General features: G+C 50.1%; 1 protein-coding gene and 1 long non-coding RNA gene across 9 annotated transcripts in view; both read right to left on the bottom strand.

The window, feature by feature from the left end:
- The window catches only part of LOC105189266 (phosphatase and actin regulator 4), a 354456-nt gene that overhangs the window by 303478 nt on the left and 29468 nt on the right, over positions 1-21510 (bottom strand). Inside the window, exon 1 of one of the 8 annotated variants that reach the window (XM_025300908.1) lies at positions 1537-1620. The exons of the other annotated variants lie outside the window; for them this stretch is intronic. The gene's annotated coding sequence lies outside the window, so the exon portion shown is untranslated. Of the gene's footprint in view, positions 1-1536; positions 1621-21510 lie in introns of those variants that run through there. 8 annotated transcript variants of the gene reach the window in all.
- LOC112589051 (uncharacterized) lies at positions 26-20151 on the bottom strand. The gene is made up of 3 exons (XR_003113222.1): positions 20139-20151; positions 9197-9199; positions 26-286 (listed from the first exon to the last, which is right to left on the bottom strand). It is a non-coding gene; the product is annotated as an uncharacterized LOC112589051 (long non-coding RNA).

Below are 21510 nucleotides of genomic sequence, written 5' to 3'. Positions count from 1 at the left end.
TAGACAGAGAAAGAGAGACAGAGAGAGAGAGAGAGAGAGAGAGAGAGAGAGAGAGAGAGAGAAGGATCGTCCGGCGACGGAGGAGCAGCGTCGATGACACGACACGAGAGAAGAGGATCGTCGCTCGGGCCGGGACGGATTCTCGCGAACGGAATTAATTGCGAAGACACGCGCGCACACGGACTGGCTACGTGCAAAACAACAAACGGCGCACGGCCGAGACACGGGGACGGTCACGATGACGGCGACGACGACGATCACGCCACGAAACACACACCGAGCGAGGCTCGCGAGTACTGAGGGCGGCCATGCGACCGCAGCGCCGCGACGCGCCCGGAGCGGATGCTAGCGAGCACGAGACGGCAGCCGGCTGCCGCGCCGCGCCGCGCGCGCGATGTCGGCTTGCGGCGGCACGAACGGCGGCGCGCGCGGGGACGGGAAGAGGTCGCGTATGGCACGTTCGCCGTAACTCCCGGCCAATTAACGTGTTGCTCCGCGCGCAGACTTGCCGTGCGCGCGCGCGCGCATATTCCACCGGCGCGATGCTAACGATCACACGCGGCGACCGCCGCGCGGAAAACACGTTTTTTCCTGCTGCCGCGGACACACGAGCGACTTCATTGTCTATCAAACATATTGTATATCAGACCGTGCAAACGCGGCCGTGTGACGCCGCGGACGACGGCGTGCGCGCCAGCCGGCTTGAGGTTCGTAATTGCCGCGCGTGGTCGGTGTTGTTTCGTTCAATCGCGTTTCGCTTCGCCGGGAAAATCGGGCTGGCTGCTCGCTGCGACAAGAAGAATATTTCCATCGTTTCGGTTCGCTCCTCTTGCCTTTTCCCAGACACCGGCTGATCAGGATGAGCTTTCGGATGACGTTTCGCGACTGATCTGCCGTGCGTCGCATTGAAAATGTCTCATTGTTGATACGATGAGAATGGACACCGATAGTCTCGCTCTATATCAGCTGCTCTATAAAAAGGACGCACTTCCGGGGAAATGCGATTCCGGGAAATCGCGACTTTCGCGCGCTGTCGCCGGGTTATTTCAGACACAATTCGCGCAAGAAGAGACGCGCGATTTCTCATTTCCGACGTACGATTGCAGCGATCGATTTGGGCCTCTCTCTCTCTTTCTCTCTCTCTCTCTCTCCTCTCTCTCTCTCTCTCTCTTGTCCGTCTGCATTCAACCGTTATGCCAATTGAATCGCGTCTACAGCCTAATAAAAATACCTGCGAAGAATGGCAGACGAAATTTCGCCAGACGCCTACTAGTTTCGCACGTGTCCTTCTCTTCCTTTCCCTCTCCTTTTCTCAAATGGATACGTAGAAAGTCACGCATTTTCATCCTGCGAATAGCGGTGGTTGACGATCGTGGGTGCGGTAAATATGGGACAACACAACAGTAGCGTATTTGCGAAATAGAGAAAGGATGACGCAAACACAGTACATCTCTCGTAACTCGGACATGTGTAAATACGCCAACAAAGAGGCTGCTTTTTACGGGAGGATAAATTCGAGCGCATTATGTAACTCACGTGACGTGGTTGACGTGGAGACCGGCACGATCGACTGGCTAAATCGAACGGCGCACTTCCCTCGTCTACTTTGAGTTTTATACATACCTGAAACAGAAAAACGAGCAAATGCAATTAGTTCGCTAATGAAGCCGCAATTAACTGAAGTGACAACTTCGCTGTAACAACGTCAATTACTTGTAAAAAAATCTACACCGCCTCTCTATACCCGAATCGCGATAAATCGTGGATAATGCGGACGATGACAGTTCTGGGCAGAACGCTGGCGGTCGCGTTGGCGCACCGCGTGCGCCGTCGCGCACTCGTCGAGACGTGCATCTCGCTGGAAAAAGATCTCCCGCAGGCTCTACTCTCGTTTCGCTCGTCGTGTCACGGAATCCAACCCAACCAAACCTAACCTAACCTAACCTAACGTAACCCTGACTAATTAGCACACCAATAGTTCTAATTTTGCAATAGATAGATCATCTGCGCGTCGGATGACGTTCGACAGCAGTTCCGCCGGAAGCGCACTCTCTCTCTCTCTCTCTCTCTCTCTCTCGCACGCGCGCGCGCGCGGAGCTTTATTTTCAAAGACTTTGAGTCGAGTCGCGTTGCAAACGTCCAGACGCGATCCTCGACGGCGATGAGCGGCGCGCCGAGGCGCGAACATTCGAACCGGTGAAGACGGCGGATGCGGCGCGACGCTCGCCACCACGTGATATTTCCGAGGCGTCTAGACTCGCTAATTTAAACCGACTCGCGGATCTCCGGCCGACGCGGCGTTTCGGATCCCCCAGTCTAGCCGCTGTCACAACCGAGGTCTGAAATATGAGAAACATTTTGCGTTTCGCGCACGCACACGCTCGCGCGCGTACCACGGAGAGAACGGAGAGAAGCGAGCGCAGTGTCGTTCCCTCGAAGGTCGTCCGTTAGAAAGTATGCGCGTTACGAGTGACGTGTGGTGGATGCACATCGGCAACGGGAAGTATCTCCTTCGAGCGACTTGCAGACGACTGCACGAGTCGATGCGGAAGACGATCGGGAGCGATCGTCGGATTATTAATCGCGGACTAATCGCGCGGAGGAGAGCGGCGCGCCGCGGATCAACGAACTGCGCCGTGAGGAATCTTTTATTCCGCCATCCTCCGCTTGATTCCTCGATTGAAGAGCCCAATTAAGTCGCGCTGTCTGGACATAAGCCATGACCTCAATCGCGGCGAATCCACGAACAAATTCCTATTTGTCTGTACAAGCTGCGAGAAGAAGACGGAGAAACGACGGAATGACCGGATAACAAAAGAATAAATAAATTTATGTTGGAACATACGACTCGACTCCACAAGGGTCGCGACGACGGTGTTTCCAGCAAATTAGCGTGTTTTCGCTATTAATCCGCAATTAGCCCGCGGCACAGCGAGACCGCTTGTAATCAATGCGCGCAGGCAACGAGTTACGTTCGTATGGCTAATCACAGAGCTCGGGCACGGTAAAAATCCGCGAATTTACACGCGAATTAGCTCACTCCCTCGCGCTTCTTTCGCATCTTATGGCCGCGTAAACGCGACGGTTTCTTGCGTAGCAGCGGCTCGGCGAGGCGCGAGCGCAAAACGCTTTGTAAACGTTTCATCCACGTTTCATATATATATATATATATATATATAGCTAACGGTACATCAGACCGGCTTATTCAGAAATTAGCAGTTATTATACACATTAGAGAGAGCGGTACTGCGCGGAGTAACATTGATGTACGCGATGTGGAGAGGACGATCCCACTGCGACATTATCCGCCTGTTTTCTCGTTCTCTCGCGTTGCGCAACCGCGTCGTACGTGCCGCGCGTCTTTCTAAATCCCGCCGTCGTATTATCATCAATTCCGAACGAATGATACAGCTCGGGAAATAACACAGCGCCGCAAACGCTGTGCGTTCGCGGGGGCCTGGGAGCGGGAGAGGAGGGGGGAGCGCGGGGGGGGAGGGGCAGAAAAGAAATCCAGCGGCCTCGGAAATCCGCGGATCGAGCGGATCAACGGGCGTGCGGTAAATGTTACCGGTGAACGTTACGGCTGCTCCCGCGAAAGGAGATAACTCGTCCCGGGAACAGGCTCCGAGAATAAATCATAAGAGATGCATGCGCGCGAAGAGCGCGACGGTGAAAATGTCTCGGCGAGGCGAGCAGGCGCGTCTTTTCGATCGATGCGTTCGATCGTTCGCTTTCCGTTCGTTTTCCCCGTTTGTCAATACAGCGACGCAAAATATAATAATTGCATTGCGCCTCAGTTGAGCAATCAAAGAAGCCCCGCCCCGCGAGCAAAGGTCCGCAAAGTTAAACGAGCTATAAACTGCCCCCTGACCCGTCTCATCGATCGCAATAAATTAAGGTCAATCTACATATTCCTGAAAAATGGCAATCTCCCGGCGCGACGACTTTATTACGTCCGGTACTTGGGAGGTCCTCCGCCGGATGCACAGAGAAACCGAAAGACAAGGAGAGAGGACGGGGGGAAGAAAGATAGCGATGGGAGGGAGGGAGGGAGGAGGGGAGGCGGCTCTTTGTAGGATTCTTCGACGTAACGACCCGGTTATTTCGGGAGGGACGACAATCCCGACCGGTTCGAGATCACCGAGAGGTTAATTCGTTATGCCCGTGCGCCATGTTTGTCGCGATACACTTGAGGCGAGTTCTTGCTTAAAAGTGATCGACGGCTGAATGAAGAAGGCGCGAGGTGCGCGAAGGAATTCTCTGCACGAGCGCAAATCATTTCAGCGGCGAGAGCGAGCGCCTCGTTGGCAGCGTCGGCATCGGACGACGATGATCTTTCGGGAATGTAAAAACTCGATCGGTCTCGTTACTACGTCGGTTGAAATGTCAGCAAACCGAATACTCCTAAATACGTCCAGCGCGCAATTTCAAGAAAAGCCGCTCGGAGAGAGGGGAAGAAAGTGTGTGTCCGGGAAGTGACAACTGTCCATTTCCTTTCGTTTAGAAGTTTCCTTTGCAGGACGAGCAAAACCGCTCAGTGAACAAAAGTAAGTTGTGGACAATATATTGGCAACCGTGGGCGCAAATGAACGCCCTGTGCGAATCCTCGGAAAATTTTCAACTCAGGCTGCCACGGACCTCCGAGAGGGATATATCGCGAAGTCTCCCGGCACACACGGCTTGACTTTCACTAATGACTTTTACTAATCTAACTAATTACTTATTAATTGAATTCCTCGGCCAGCTTAGTCAGCCAATCCACGGAGATCCATGCGCGCGGATATCGCGTGCTCACGCCCGCTTCGGCTAAGCGCGTTCCGGGAAGCTGTTTCTCGCCGCGAAAGCCGCTTGAAGGCGTTATTAATTGCAATAAAGAACGAATACCCCCCGGCTGACCCGAATTACGGGACAATTTGCCATCAAGTGGTGGAGACGTATAATTAAAGCGAAGTGACTCGGTACATCGGGAGGACGACCACAGGCGTCCCGAGCAGCTGGCGCGTTGCATTTGCGCGGACCGAGCGTGCTCTCGCGCGCGCGCTCCTAAATGTGGCTACTTACGAGACACGAGTCGCGTGTTGCCACGCCGGACGAAAATATCGCGAGAGCGAGAGAGAGAGAGAGAGAGAGAGAGAGAGAGAGAGAGAGCGAGAGAGAGAGAGAAGTCCTTTCCCGAAATCGCGACCAGAGAATAACCGCTTCTGGTGGCCAGCCGCAGCTATTCGTCGCGGTGCGCGGATCGAAGCGACGCCGCCGCTACCTCTCGCCGAGAAATCCGACATTTCCGCGTGGCGTTTTCGCGAAGTTATTCGTTGTACTCGCGTTCCCCGCAAAACCGCAAATACGAGGTCGTCGGACATCGCTACGCCGCGACGTGAGACGCAAGAAGCAATTAAGACATCGCTCTGATCGAGTTTGAGATTAACAACCCTCCGAGTGTCCATCCCGATTGGCTCTGAGAATCTTCGCATTGTGTTCCGCGCGTGCCAGGTCGGTGACGTCAAGCTGCATTAAATTGTATTCGCGAAATTACACACTCTAATTAGCCAATATCGAGAAACGCGATCTTTTCGCTGAATTTCAAAGCTTATGAGCAAAGTCACGTCAAAATCTGCAGAGTGCAAGGAGCTAAAATCGTGTTCAACTCCGACGACAACACAACATAAATTTCACGCCGCGAGAACTAATAAGCAGCCCGGAATAAATTATCGAACGAAAGGGAAGGAAAAAAATGTTGGCACCTCTTAGTCCCACAACAGGATAATGAGAAAAGGCGTCGGCCTCTTCTCCCTGCAGCGGGGTGGAGGAATTGTGCCATTTTCTCTACCTTTGAGAGATAACCGCATCTTCTCATGAGAGGCAGAAGACGCAGTGTATATCATATCCTCAAAGGAGAACAAACGAACGGTGCAAGAGGACGAGAGAAGGAGGAAATTGAAAACAACACGCACGCGCGTTTCCACGGAGGGAGTTGTATAAAAACCGCGAGGGGGGGAACCCGACCGCGCGCGATGGTTCTTGGCTCGCTGCGCGCGCAGCAAGGTAAAAGTTCTCCTCTCTCTCTCTCTCCTCCACACAAACAGCAAGTTGCCTGGTCACCACTTTCGGGGGGATACGGAGTGGAACGTTGCTTAACCTACACTGGTAGGTATACGCGGACTCGACGAACTACATCGATTTCCACACAACGGTTGGTCTGTAAACTGATCACATTTGGTCCATCTGACATACAAAATGAGTAATTAACGTTTTTAGCCGCCGAGAACATGATCCGCTGCTAAAAACGCCGTCGTTGGAAAATATTCACAACAGTGACGTCAATATGCCGGAGACGCGGTAACGATGGTAATAATAATACACCGAGTGATTACGATTACACGGAAAGAATATCATATAGTTTTTTTTCTTCTGATGTTCTTTTTTATTTCACCATGTTTTTTTCGAGCGGTACAGGAATGGACCGTGGAGGTAAAATTTTTATTTTACCAAGGAATGTAGTAATTTACGATAGATGGCGGATTTGTTGATTAATGGTGAATTTTCATTTCAGATGTAATTAACCCTTTAACTGCTACGATCGAGATAACTCGAGTGTGGAAAAAGATGGCGGCTTTGCTACGATCGAGTTTACTCGGTTTGGACTTTCAATGTGTGTGGTATTGCGTGTGGTATTTTTTTTAAATTTAGAAATGTGAATTTGTGAAAATCTGGATCATCAGCAAATTATAAAATATTTTACAATTGTAAAAATAACTCAGCAAAGGGGGGTCATTTAATATCTCAGCAGTTAAAGGATTAAATTGTATTTCAGAGATTGTATAAGAAATATAATTATATAGATGGGATACCAAAATGTTCCCTTCGACGGATGTCGGTTTGACAAGCAAAGACAAAGATTCCAGCTGAATGGAAGATTAAACTAGAGAGATAAAGATATCTCTAGTTTAATAGGCAGTAGATAATTTTTAATGGGCAATAGATTTCAGCTTCCGAAACATGAGCAACGGCAAGATGACAAACGAGGACAGAATGTCGATACATCGTTACGTATAAATCTCCTAATAACTTTTGCTGTGTGTGCTGTACGAGCGACCGGACGCATATTTCTGCGGTCGAATAAAATACGATTAGAAGCACGACAGAGACGAAGAATCGACTGTCCGAGACTGCACGATCGAGGAAGAGCGCGCGGAACGCTACCGCTACGGCATTGGAGTCGCTGCGACGCGGAAAGTCTCGCGTGTGAGGCGTGTTTAGGATAATCGAGTTTGTCGCACGCCGATCAGGTTGTTGGCTAACCGTCTGGATAAGATGTTGTTCGGCACGATAATGGCAGGAAATTAATGGCAGCCGAGGAGGTGGGAACGACGGGCGGAGTAATGAAGAGATTGCTTTCCTTATTACCGTGCAGATTCATGCTGCCTTCCTCTCCCCCTCCCCCTCCTCTTCCCACCTCTCCCCTCCTCCGCCCATTAGTAGTTGCGATTTCGATGGAAATTAGTGCCGAGACGAGACGCGAGATTATCGGGTTCGCTCCGGCCGTAAACGTCCGTTTCCGCCGACATTGTTCCCCCCGTTGTCGCGTCTCATGCGAAAACAATGCACGGATAATAATCAATTAATAACCGAGCCGATAATCAATTCGCAGGAAAGCACCTCCCGCCGCGGCCGCAGTTGTGTCTTCATCGCGGACGATTAATTCCGGACCGTGTCGTTTTCTCCTTTCTCATTCGTCTCGTCTCGTCTCGCGCGATTCGCGACACTCTCTCTCTCTCTCTCTCTTCGGATTGATCAAGGACTTTGATCGTTCTTCCCTTCTTTTCTTTTTTACGATCCGACGCTCATCGGCGGCACGAACGTGGGATTTGCAGAGTGCTCGCGAGCGAGCGACGAATCGTTGCACACTTTTTCCGCGGCCGAAACGTCTGCGCGTGACACTAATTGATATAATGCAGCGCGTCGCATTTATCACGGGACTGCCGCGTTTTATTCGCGATAAGCAGCGCCAAGTTCGCCGATTCGCTACGGTACGGTACGGCAGCGACACGCGTGCACGAGAATTATCGCGAATAATCGTAATAACATTCCGACCGCAAATTACAACGCGCGGTAAAAACCGCGCTGCTGCTGCATTAATTTCTTCACTTCTCGGATAATTTCACTTTCTCCCCTCTTTCCCCCTCTGCACGAATGTGTGAACTCGGCTTTTCATTGATATCTTAACCTCATTTAATCATCACGTCATAATTTGCGCGTAAAATGTCGGTCTCTTCCGCACGCTCGGGAAAACCAAATTTCAAAAAAAAACGCAACTGACGAAAATCAGTTTTGCTTGCTTGCAGTTGGAACGCGGGAATTAATTAAAAACAAAGGATTTTGTTCGTTCGAGCAAGGGCTGGGGGAACGAAAAAGTATTATCAAACACTCGAGTTGTCGCGCGCGTGTTGGTCATGAAAAAACGTCAACACGATGAAATTAATAGCACCCTCCGTAATAATACGCTTGATATATCCGGCGTGCGTTTTATTGGCGCGGTTATGTTGCGCGAGAGAGAAGGGAAAAGAGAGGACCCGCTCCAATTTTTTTTCCAGTCACACGTCCGCCGTAATTATTGACGCTTTGCGCTCGAAAATGAGCGAACGCCACGCCACGTGTGATCTCCCGAGGGAAGGCACAACGCGTGCATTTTGAAGTCGACCGGAAATTCACTTCGCGGTTTCCAGAGATGCTCTCTCTCTCTCTCTCTCTCTCTCTCTCTCTCTCTCTCTTTCTCCCCCTTCCCACATAGTGATTAATTCACGAGGTGAAATCTGCGCTGCGACGGTTTTTCGCGTCCTACGCGAGATTTAGCGCGATGAACCGAGACAACGAGGCGAATATCAAAATAATTATCCGAAGGAAAAAATAATATTAATTTCGAGAGAAAAATAACGTGAGAAAATGACGATGTTATTGTCAGAAAAATTTCGACTCTCCCAGAAATAAAAATGTCAGTCTCAAAATTTTAATCCACGCGAATGAAAATGTGTTTGGTTTGAGTGAAAACAATTTTCTAATGAAATATCAACAATTCCGAACAAGTCCGGTTGAAGTTGCTGGAATTCAATCGAAATCATGTAGCAAGATTTCTATTTGAGCAGAATTCTGGTATTTTTAAGCAGAATCCCGAAGTCGTTCACATTTCACCGCAGAAAACTCGCTCATCCGACCGAACATCTTTCTCCATGCGTCGCTCGATATTCTTCTTCGGGCTCGCCGAGAAGACGTTCAAAAAACGCGAGCTATCACGATACTCGCGAACAAAGAGTCCTCTCTCTCTCGATCAGAGGGCGAGTTAAATGAGGGCTCGACGTAACGCGAGACCAGACTAGCAGTCGCGTCGCGAGCCCGGATCATCAGGCTTCCTCGCAAACGCCGAGAGAACGGCGAGCCTCTCGCTGGAATACCGGCTTCGCCGACGCGCCTCGACTCTTCTGTCCTCCACACGACGAGGAGGTCTTGCCGAGGGACGACCGCGAAGGAATTCTTCGGATGACGTTGCCGTCATCCATGAATTCCGTGCGCCTCATCGTCTTTCGCGACGCGACTTCACGAAATCAGGACAGGGCGGTTCGCGGTGATCAGATTCCCTGGCCGAATACGCGCCCTGAGTAAGGCAAGGTCGCGAGGTTCTCGAGGATGACCATGGAAGAAGGCAATCTGAGCTACGAGCTTCTGTTTCATGAGAGCGAATGCGCTCAGGGATGAGAAGTTACTTTCTTCTTCGTATTTTGAATACGATAATTGATGCGTTTCCCTTCCTTCGTCCCTGGTCTCTTCTTCGTGTCTGATCTGCACGGAGAGAATGCTACGTGGAATTCCTCATATAATAAATTGTCTTCAATTTTATCATACTTTTGTTTTTTTTGCGAAACGGGAATAGACCGTCGGAAGAATTTACTCTGCCGAGGGACACACGATGCATGCTTTAATACTCGGCTTTTCAATTCTCCTGAAATATAAATAGCACGTGTGGGAGACGGAAGGATAATAAATTAAGGCAAAACGTCGATACGTCCCGCGCGGCTGCAGAATTCTCTAGCAACCCTCGTTGTACAAAATTCTGTCTGTGCAATCGATTGTGATGTACAACAAATACACGTACCGCTGAAAAATCGACTCAAAAGCGCACACAGCGAACGGCGGCCAGGAAAAGATAACACTTCAAGTTCTGCCGGTCATCGGGACGCGATCTCCGACTAATCAATCCGAGTGCACGCGCCGGGGACCAATTCAATTGATCAAACCCCCTCCTCCTTTTAAATCCTTTTTTCCAACCCTCCGCCGACGCTCGCGGATGTCATTTCTTCGAGTGTTCGCAACAAGGCGAAGCTGGGGGCGCGTCGCAGCGAGTCGGCCGATCTGCAAGCGGAAAATCTTCCTCTCCTCGCGGCGGCCGGCGGATTGCCGAGCTATTATTGGAGCGCCGTTACGTGTAGCGGCCTCGCTGCGCCGAACCAAGGGGAGAAATCATCGCAACGTGCGCGTCGCTTCGTACACGAGCCGTATATTAAGGGGGGAATTACATGCGGGGCAGGCAAGGCTTTTCAAGATTATTTTTACGAATTTCTTGTTAACAGAAACGCTGGGATCAATGGACTTGAAATGTTCACGGTATATTCATTAATGTTCAAAGTATAAAATAAATTTGTTACCATCTATTATATATGGAAAGTGTATATAAAACTTCAAACGCGTTTATCTGGAAACACCATTTTCTTAAACTCTCGACACGATTACGCAAAAATTACTGAACCGAATAACTCGAAACTTTTACATAATACACAGTAAACATGTAGTTTTCGCCCCTACCTCGAACACAGTTATATTTTATTTTATTCATTTTTTTCTTAAGCATGATTACAAGTTGAAAACAGTTCCATTTTCGATCATTTCTTTTTTGTACAGTCATTATTTTTCCAAACTTGGCTTCACTGCCTTCATTTTGACACGGGCTATAATGGTAATGATATATTTTAAAAATCTTTTTCATCTTTTGGTTTCAATTTGGCTCCGAATTCAAGGTCCAGAAAACAAGCGATTCTTCCTCTGCTTATTTTTGGGGTCACTCGTGCCAAAAGTATTCAAATTACATCATGTATCGTTATCATTCACGTAAAACAAGAAATTGGGTGACAGCGGTGACTGAATAAAAAAAGAGTACGTTGACTTATCTCCGGGAGGGGGACAGGGGGCTATAATATCAGCGATATGTAACGCTATTTAGAGTTTCCTGGTGCATTAAACTTGTTTGTCGGCAAAAATCCATTTATAGGCATTCATTCGAGATCATTCCAAGTACTTTCACCGGAGTTCACGACAATAAGACGTGGGTAGTTTCCGAAAGTTTAGCCGCGATTTCTGCAAAAATCGCTACATCCAGTGGCCCGGCTCTCGTTGAAAGCTTCACGGTGAACGACCAGAAGATGCCCTCCCGCTTCTTGCACAGACGTAACTATCGCCACCTCCCCCGCTGCCCCCAACCGTCCCTATCGCTGGAGCGCGTTCTCGTCCGAGATAAGTCGCCCGGGAAAATAAAACAGGGGGTCGCAACGGCGCGTTCATAATCCGGCGCCATTTGCGCAACCCGTTCCTGTTCTTCCGCGACTCTCGCGCCGTGAAGACGAAAAAAGAACGATACTTCCGCGCGAAAGAAATGAGAAAGAGAGAAAGAAAAAACGAGAGGCGGGGAATTGTAAGGAGCGACGAGACGCGCGTCATGGAATTTCGTGCGAGACGCGACATGACGCGGAAACGCCTCCCCCTCCCCCCCCCCGCCCCCCGCGAGGAGGCACCTCGCATCGGTGCACAAAGTAGTCCCGCGACAAATACGACGAGATTTCCCCGCAGAATGCGCCCGCAAAGGACGCGCGGATAATAATAATCCACGTACGCGTTCGAGGACGCAGCACGTGCGCGACATTGGTTTTCCGCGGCTTGAAGGGCCTCCAGCCCCCCTCCCTCGCCCCCGGCCTCTTGGGGTTTTTAAAGAACCTCTCGGCTAAGAACAGCGTCGAAACTCTCGGCGAATTCTTCGCGAATCGCGCATTTCCCTGCCGCCCCTTCCTCCCCTCGTCGCTGTCGCTCGAAGCTCGAAGAACGCAGTTAATCCTGCGCCGATACCGCGAAATATCAGGGAGTCTGCGAGCTCCGCTCGAATTTGCCGAATTAAGAAACTCGCGCCATTTTTCGACCCTTACGAGATCTCAACGAACATTACATAGTTAGTTGTCGAGGAGTTTGCGCATTAAAAATTAAGGAGCGCTTATCGGGAATATCAAGGTGTTTTCGTGAAAGAAATGTCAGGATATTGGAGCTTATCACTTGTCAGTTTCCCGCCGATCGTTACTTGTTCGTTTATTTATTCATTTTCAATATCTTCATCCCCCTTGATAGCCGATGAGAACCGCACGCGGGGGCGTCGAAGACCGCCGACTGTTTCACCGCACTCGGTTGCCGAGAGATCCGAGGGTGGTATCCGGGTAAGACGACGAGCAAACGAGCGAACGAGCGAGGGAGGGATGGCGGGGGGTGAGAAACCGCGGTAAAACGCGAGCCGTAAATATATCAATTTGCACGTGCGCGCTTAATACGGACATTCGGATGCAAAGACCCGGATCCGCGTCCCGGGACGCCGCGTGTGCGGAATATTTTCCGAGACGAGACCAGAGAGAAGGGGAGAGAGAGAGAGAGAGAGAGAGAGAGAGAGAGAAAGAGGAGGGATGAGATAGGGAGACAGAGAGGGGCACCCATAACAAGGCGATCGCGGATCCCCGAGCCAGCAGCGATCTCATTTCCGCGTTAGATCCGCCATCGCTCGAGCGACGAGACGCAACGTCGCTTCCGCTTCTCGGAATACTGCAGCGCGCGGAATTCATCCCGCCGCGGCGATCGCGGCGATCGCGGAAGAAATACGCCGCTGCTTGTGTCCTCTCCCGGCTGATTATTTATGAGGCTCGCGATGCCGCCGACGCGCCGCGCGATGGGAGGTCAAGAGGTCGAGACTCCTCCCGCAGATGGGGAATCAGTACAAGTCGCGGAACGTCGTTCGCGAGCGCATGTTCTCTTCCCCTACTCTCTCTCTCTCTCTCTCTCTCTCTCTCTCTCTCTCTCTCTCTCTCTCTGTGTGTTTCTCCTCCGCAAAGCAGCCGTTTCGCGAAATCAATGACCCGCGCGTGCACGCGACAATGTTCGTCTCGCCGCGCCGGCGGACGAAGAAACTTTCCGTCGAGAGGAAGAGCACCTTGTGTTTGTGCTCCCTCCGGAGGGAGAACGCGTGTTCTTCTTCGCGTCTGTCTCTCTGTCTCTCTCTCTCTCTCTCTCTCTCTCTCTCTCTCTCTCTTTCTCTCTCTGTCGTGTCAGCAGCACGCGCGGAGAGAGAAAAGCGGTGAGCAGCGGCGCGGCGCGGCTCACCGCTTTTCTCTCTCCATTTTTCGGGGTGTAAATTTCCGCCAGGCCGGAAGATGGAGAGTGTGTCGGAGTGACGGCGGAGCCGTAACCCGGCGGAAGATACATTTTTCCCCGTGGACATGAACAACGCACGCGTTTCGCGTTGTATCGCACGAGGGGGAGGGAAAGGGAACGTTCCGGAAAGGTCACGCGTCTCCTCGGAAACGAAAACGTCGGAGCGGCCGCGAAGAATTGCGAGGCGGAGGGCAAGCCGCGTTTCACGCCGCAAAATGTTCCTCGAGCCAGCGAAGGGAGAGATGCTTATAATGCCGACGTGGAAGCTACAGAGCCCCGACGGCCGAAAATACGAGAGGATCCGGACCGATGGAAAATCTCCTTTTGTCGGGGGACTTTAATTAGATTCGTTTTTCAACGGACATGCCGGGAGGGAGAGAGAGAGAGAGAGAGAGAGAGAGAAAGGGCCGGTCGAATTAACGCGACATTACAAACGCACCGAGCGCGCATTTTCGCCGAGGGAAACGCAATTTCTGGCTCGTATCAACCGAGTTCACTTCCGGAAATTAGAGGCCCAGAACATTTTCCATGCGGGCAACGTTCCAAATGCGCGATTCTACGGGGAAAGTTTTCCGAGTGTCTTCAAAGTTTCAAATATTTGCCAAAGAGAGTTTCCCCCGATATTTTCTTCCGTCCTCATTTCAATTTTTTTCCTTCTTTTAGGTTTTCAGTTCGTTCGTCGCATTAACTGGTATAGAAATATAGTATCCGTCTCCGTTTGATGCCTAAAAATATACTACAACTGCCGACTACGAGAAAGCGCAAACATTCCCGGAATTTTTCAATTTTACAGAGTTTATATTTCAAATGAGAATAGAATTCGTCGTTGGTCCCACGATCGAGCGACTAATTTTAGTCGACGAACTTGGACATCCCAATCGGAATCTACGCTGTGTCAGGGAAGAAATTCCCCCCCCCCCCCCCGAGAGAAATTCCCATGCGAGTGAGAGAGAGAGGAAGGATCAGGAGAGATTCTCGACGTCGTCGCTGCGACTTCCCTCTGAATTTCCCACTAAATTTGTCCACCGGCGGTATCTCCGGTTAGCGTCGCGCACCTGCCCGCGGTATTCCGCGAGTACTTCCGTTTCTGGGTGCCGGCGCGACCGTAACAAATTCCTGCGACGCCGGCGCATTAAAAGCGATTAGAATCGCGAGACACCTAATCTGCCGCACGCGAGACTGCTCTTCATTAAAATCGACTATCGCGTGGTAGCCACTCGAGTGGCCGCGGAGCCATTATCGCTCGCGCCGTGATATTACCGTGATTATCGAGGACGCCGCATCTAAGCCTGTGCACACACGAGTCGCACACGAGCGCGAGCAGCGTGGCTGCGTACGAAGCGCGCATCTACAGAGTGAGCCGAATAACACGCAACTCGCGACTCGCGGCGAAAATACGAAGATATCGATCTGTCGCGAACTCGTCCTCTCGCGATTATCAGCGCAACCCCCGCCTCGATCGGCTCGAGAGTTCTCCGCCAGCGACTGTAATCGTTGATTACGTATTACGTGCTCCCCTGCGCGAGTTATACATAATAAAAGTGTCGCTGCAATATGGAAAAAGAATATTTTTTGACAATCGTTGGTGGATGCGTACTTCGATATGTAAATTTCTGCGAAAGTGGAGCGACGACGAGAAAGGAATAAGAATGATTCCTGTCGGGGACGGCAGTACTAGAAAGTTGCGCATCCATCAGAGTTGGGAGAAAAATGTTATGCTAAAAATGCCTTTTGTGAACGTCAGAAGCTAAGCATTAATATATACAAGACGTTCCGGATCTTTTTCAGAGGCAAGAAATCTCGAAAGAGAAGTCAAATCTAGATAATACATCTGGCATCTATCGAAACCCACGTAAATCTGCAGAAATTTCGACTCTTTTTCCAAATGCGTTAAATTTAACATAATTATCGGCGAGATGTGTGACACATAAAGTTTATTGAAACTCGCGCTTTAACGCGACCCGACCACGCACGCCAAGCGTGCGTGGGTGCGCTTTTGGCTCCCGATCTTTCCCTCGAATTTTCCCCGAGCGATCGTAATCGCAACCGTCATTGTCATGTTCGATCGCGAAATTGACGACGAAAGTGCGAGAGCGTTTACTCGGCCGACGAGTGGACCACCACACATTCGCCGCCCATAAAGGGCGACGCGAAGGGATTTTCGTGCGCCTGCTATTATTGCCGTGCGGTGAGTCATCGCTCAAGCTCGCGCGCGAAGTCTGTCGTATTGTTTAAACATATCGCGCCGAGCTTATTTACGAGCATTCTGACCACCGTGTATAACAAGAGACGGAATGCGGCACAAGTAGTGCGAAAGCGCGTTATGTCGTAACCGGTTTCGAGTAACCTGCAGTATTCTAGGACGTGTATTCGAGCGGTGGGAAAATAAAGGAAGACGGAATGGAATTCACTTTGCATGCCGTGAATCAGTCCCGTCCTGTCGGACACCGCGCGCGATCCGGAAGGACGGGCGAATGGAAAAAGCGAAGAGAGAGAGAGAGAGAGTATAATATCGGAGAAGCGCGTATCACGAATATAAAACATGTAAACAGGCCGGGCGGGGGCACGCGCCGAGAGCGCGCGGGAGAAATGCATGATAATAAAAGCGAGAACCGGGCCATCGCAACGTATTAACATGCGCGTTGTAATCATCGCGCGAAATCGCCGTGTAATAAAATTGACTCTCGTCTCTCGTCGCGATACAACTCGCGCGAACATTCGCGGGAACAAAGCGAGGCGCGCGCGCGATCGATCGACCGGCTCGGCACGGATTTTAAACCGCCCGAGCTGAAACCGTGCAAAATCTCTTAACGTAATTGTACTTTTTACGAGGCGGACAGCCGGAGCGCACTTTTGCGATTACCCAGGAAACGAGCTATCCGATTTGGCGATGAGAACCCAATTAGACTGTAATTATACTATCCCCGATCGCGGCCGCACAGTGTTGGAGATTCGTTCAAAGAGTCAAACTAGGCGGAAATAACGTCACGTGCCGCTGCCGTCGTCGCTCTCGCGAAGGCGCGCATTTACACGGAGCGTTAACGCATTCCATTGTTAACACGTGGATCGCGAGAGAGAGAGAGAGAGAGAGAGAGAGAGAGAGAGAGGGGGGGGAGGAGGAACAAAAGACGAAACGTCATAATGGTTACGTTATAATGGAGCTTTTAATTTTAACACGCAAACACCCTTTCAACGATCTCCGGCTACGCTCTCGCGGATAAAAGAAAGAGAGAGGGAGTGAGAGAAAGAAACTACGACGCAGCCTCGCGCTTATCTTTCGCGCCGACGCTATTCACGAGAGCGTGTCTTCACGCGCTAATTATGACCGGTGTAACGAGTACGCGGCAATTACCGCATGAGTTACGAGAAGAGGGTAATTGCGTAAGCCCAACCGATCACCACCCCGTCGCCTCGAATCTCAACTAATCGCTGAAAGTGGAAAGTAATATCCCCTCTTTCCCCCGGAATGTGGAATCTTCGTTCGGCGGGGGGAACGGGGGGATTCAATTATTTGGATTGTCGTTTCCTATAAGTTACGAGATCTTTTTTCCTTTTGCTCCATGCCAGTCGAAGCGATCAAGTTTGCGAGAGGATAGGCGCGGTATTGCGAGGATGCTGCCGCGTTTCTGGCGGAAAACGCGGGGGTGGCTCTGTTATTGAAATAGTTTCGCCTGCAATATTACAGCTCTTACACCGAAATAGCCTCCGTCTCTTCCCTTCTCCCTCTCGCCCCTGCTGCGAATGACGAGTTGGCTTTCGGCTCGAAATAAATGAGGTTTCCGTGATAATGGCGAGTGTCGTAATAAGCGTCGCACAATATGTAATAGGGGTTACCATGAAACCTCGTTTGCGGAATTACCGCTCCTCCGCCGTCGTCAGAAGCCGCCCCGGTTATACAGGACAAATCGCACCGAGCGCATTGTGAGAAGTTCGGAGGATTTTTTCCGCGAGCGAGAAGACGTCCCATTGAAACGCGGTTTCATGGTGCCAACGCACACAATGAGGATAGATAACATTCTTTGGTTGAAAATTCTCTAGAGACCTGAATTTCCAACCGATCATCGACACCAATGGATGAGGTTGATCCTGAATAAATTCCAAAGAGATCTGTCTAGCCGAAATTTTGAAAAAATTATCGCTTCAGGGTTCATGGGTTTGGGATTTGTCTTAAAAGTTTCGAGGCTCGAACTTAATGTTTTATAGCTGAATATTCAACGTCGAGTATTATTAGGTTCTCGAGCTACGGCTAGATTGGGTTCCTGGACTATTTGGGGTTCTTACACTGATAGAAAAATATAGTTGAATTAACTATAATCTCACTATATTTTATAGTTCATTTTGGCGTCAATCATATTTTTTATAGTTCGTGAAACCTGCAAAATATAGTAGAATAAACACAAATATATAGTCAATGATTGTCTTAAATAATTGTTCAGTTACTTTTACCACATATATGGTAGTTTCTCATTCACTGATATAGTGAGATTTAATATTCATATAGTTACATCTGTCATCATTTAGCAAATATTCTGGTAATATTGACTATATAAAAGAGTTACTTCACCTACCATTTTATGGATTTGTACCCATACAATAATTTTAGTTTAGCTTACTATAATTCTTAGTAAAAATATTATACAGTTGGTTATACTATATCGTAATTATTACCGATATTATCATAACTGTCTCTATGACTTACTATAAATATGATATTTCGGACTATAATTTAGTTACTATATCATTATAGTTCCAAATATCATGTACTTTTCTCTCAGTGTAATATATACGGCTTCATGCATCTACAAGCTAAAAAGTTCTCGGATTGATAGATTCCTAGGTTGATGGGCTTAAGACTCAAATCCCTCGGTTTTGTGCTTAACGGGTCTATATTTGATGTTTTCGTATTTTGAGCATATGAGTTTTGGGTTAATGAGTTTCTGCTTCAAGATCGATAAATCTCGAGGTCTGTCTGTTGATTGGTTTCATAGTTTCAATCCGCTGAATACGCTATTAGATAGAAATAAATGTCGAATAATGAGTATTTCACAAGTTTCTCGCGTTTGACGATAATTTTTCCTCTTTTGGGGCTAGTAATTCGAGAAAAAAAATTTTTTTTTAAATATTGATAAGATAGATCTCTTCGGAATTTATTCAGAATCAACCTCATCCATTGGTGTCGCTGATCGGTTGGAAATTCAGGTCTCTAGAGAATTTTCAACCAAAAAATGTCATCTGGCCCCACTGTGCGACGTCGCGTTGCGCGATGATGATTTTCATTACGTTGCCTCTCTCTCTCTCTCTCTCTCTCTCTCTCTCTCTCTCTCTCTCTCTCTCTTTCTCCCTCGAAGCGAGACGCTTTCGTTGTCACGATCCTGCGCTTCTCCGATCGTCGTCGATCTCGCGAGCGACCGGCCAGCCGGCTTCCATAAGGTCTGTTTGTCAATTTCCGCGCGCACTCCGCGCGAGTTTGCGACGTATTACCGTCGCACTTTCAAGAATGCTCGCAGCCGGAAAATCGATAAACGGCGTCTTGGTGAGCTGGCTTGCGAGTTTCCGCGAGACAAAGCCAATCGACCCCCATCGACGACGACGACGAGGAAAAAGGCGAGACGGTAGCTCTTCCAGTTTTTCAACGTCGCATCTCCGCAATATTTCTCACCTTATTCGATAACTGTGTGCTACTTTTCCCCCTGCCCCTCTCATGCTAGCGTGCGATATGCCGCGCTTCCTCGCGGCTTTTCGTGATCGCTTCTTATCCGATCGCGTCGACACGACGCTTTCGGCGAGCCACGTAAAAGTATGACAGAAGTGAGGCGAGAAGCAGAAGAGGAACGCGAGCAGCCGGAGTGGCCGGAGAGACCACTTTTGGTCTCTTATTTTTCTCTCGACACCCATCGTTCGACTCCGCCGCGATGAAATGCGACAATGCCGCGGGTCACGCGGCGAAACGGGATACGCGAGCGCGGCTTTGCACGTCGGACGCTGAAAATTCTGATAAATGACGACGACGACGGGATCGATGGGCTGGTATCTACGCGGGATCGGGGTTATGAGAAATTTATGTGCGCGGGGTTAACGTCGCTCGTTAAATCGTCCGAGAGGACCTCCGAAAAATGGGAGAGCCGGCCTGTCTGAAACATAAATTTCTCTCCAAGGCCGTAACCATAGCCGAAGGTGGCCAGCGGATGCTGAATAGCTTGGTGAGCGAAGCTTCATGCCGAATTCACGGCGAGACGCCCATTCTCCTTCGCCCATCAGCGCACGGTTTACTGTTGGGGAACGTCTAAGGACAACGACCGCGATACCGACTGTCCGTCCAGATAGTTGCGTTCTTTCGCGCGCAATTAACTCGTTGTAATCAGACAGACTGCGCGTTATTCAATATTTGAGTCATTCGCAGCAAGAATATGACTCGGGTAGCCTAATATTATTCACAGGACGCAAAAAATGTCACAGGATAATTGTCTCTTGTTTTGTGAAAAACAAGCTTGATCTTTCGCGTATAATTGAAACTACGATACAAAGGTAACCGACGGACGCCAACGATTCAATATGCCAACTGTTAAACAGTTGACGTTACATACAGACGGCGTTATTTTCAGTTTCACGAAAATCGCAGCCGTCCGACGCGATACGAAGAGCACACGTGGTGTCTCTGAAGGAGGCGCCGTTGTGTTCTCTCTAAATTCCCCAGTCGCGGCCAAATCTCATGGACAAACAGAGAAACATGAATCACCGCGACATTCCGTCAGGCGAGGGCTGAAGAGGCAAAGATCCGGCAGCAATAATGCGCGTCGTATCCGCGTGCTGCCGTGAAAAATTCTCTCTTTCTCTTTCCCCCCTCTCTCTCTCTCTCTCTCTCTCTCTCTCTCTCTCTCTAACGGTAGCACTTTGCGCGACAGACATCGCCGCGGTTTCCACCAGCGAGTGCTCGACTTCCACAGTCGTTCGCTGCTGTGTATCTGATTTTTATACGGCCGTTTTATCTTTCTTCTCGTCGGATATGTTTCGCTCTCACGGAAACGATAACGGCGACGGGACGAGAAAGGCCGAGACGAAAGGGTCGAAGAAAGATGCTCGACGCGGCGAAGTCGCGAGTTTGCGCAACTTACCGGAGAAAAGAAGAATGAACGAGAGGGAGAAGAAGGGAGAGAGAGAGGAGAGACTCGAGATCATCAGGTGTCGAGAACGCGCTCCTCCACGGCGCGCGACAACGGTGACATAACAATGAGACGTCGCGGTGTCAGCGGCTCTCCGGGGACGCTCTCGAACGAGGTTCAACCCTGCGCAACCCTTGACGGAACTTCCTTCGACATTAGCAGGCCGCGGCTAGACGTAAACCACCCCATCGAGGAGAGCGACAAATCGTCGCGACGGTGGAAATATTTATCGCAAAGTCCGGTTTCGGCGGACTCGCCTTGAGAAACGGGAATCGCGGCGCCGCAAGCGGCGCGATTGCAGGAATTCGCGCGGACGGGAAGATCCGGGAAGTGTCCGACGAGAACGTTCTCGTTGGGAGCAGAATTTTGCTGTTGAGCAAAACGGAGCTGGACGGATGCATGTTCGGAAAATCGCGAGAATGATCGCGGGGAATCGGCGGAAAATTACGCTCGAAATGACTAACGGCGCGATTGTCGCGGCAGGGGAGTGGGGGGTGTTCAGTTTCCAACTGGAGCAAACTGCGAGGAAACATTGTTCGAGTGACGTCACAGCCCTTATATTGCAGCGGCGGAAAACTGATTGTGCTCGGCGGCTCAAATCTCGAGTCTCGCCGAGATTAAAATTTCGTTAGATCGAATTGCCCGCGCCGGCCCGGCGCCATTGTCGGGACGGAGAACTTCATTAGAGCCGCATAGGAGATTTCACGGCTCCGGCGGACTTCAGTAAGGACTGTACATGATTGTACTTTGGACTTTTGTGTCGCACGATTGTACTCGCGATTGCACGATCAATCGCGTTCGCGTCCCCCAACGGGGGAGAGACAGTCGTCGCGACGACGGTGATGAC

This window comes from Harpegnathos saltator, unplaced genomic scaffold, assembly GCF_003227715.2.
Source record: "Harpegnathos saltator strain DR-91 unplaced genomic scaffold, Hsal_v8.6 scaffold39, whole genome shotgun sequence".
Taxonomy (NCBI): domain Eukaryota; kingdom Metazoa; phylum Arthropoda; class Insecta; order Hymenoptera; family Formicidae; genus Harpegnathos; species Harpegnathos saltator.
The sequence above is the reverse complement of the archived record's forward strand: the minus strand, read 5'-3'. Positions and strand labels throughout refer to the sequence as shown.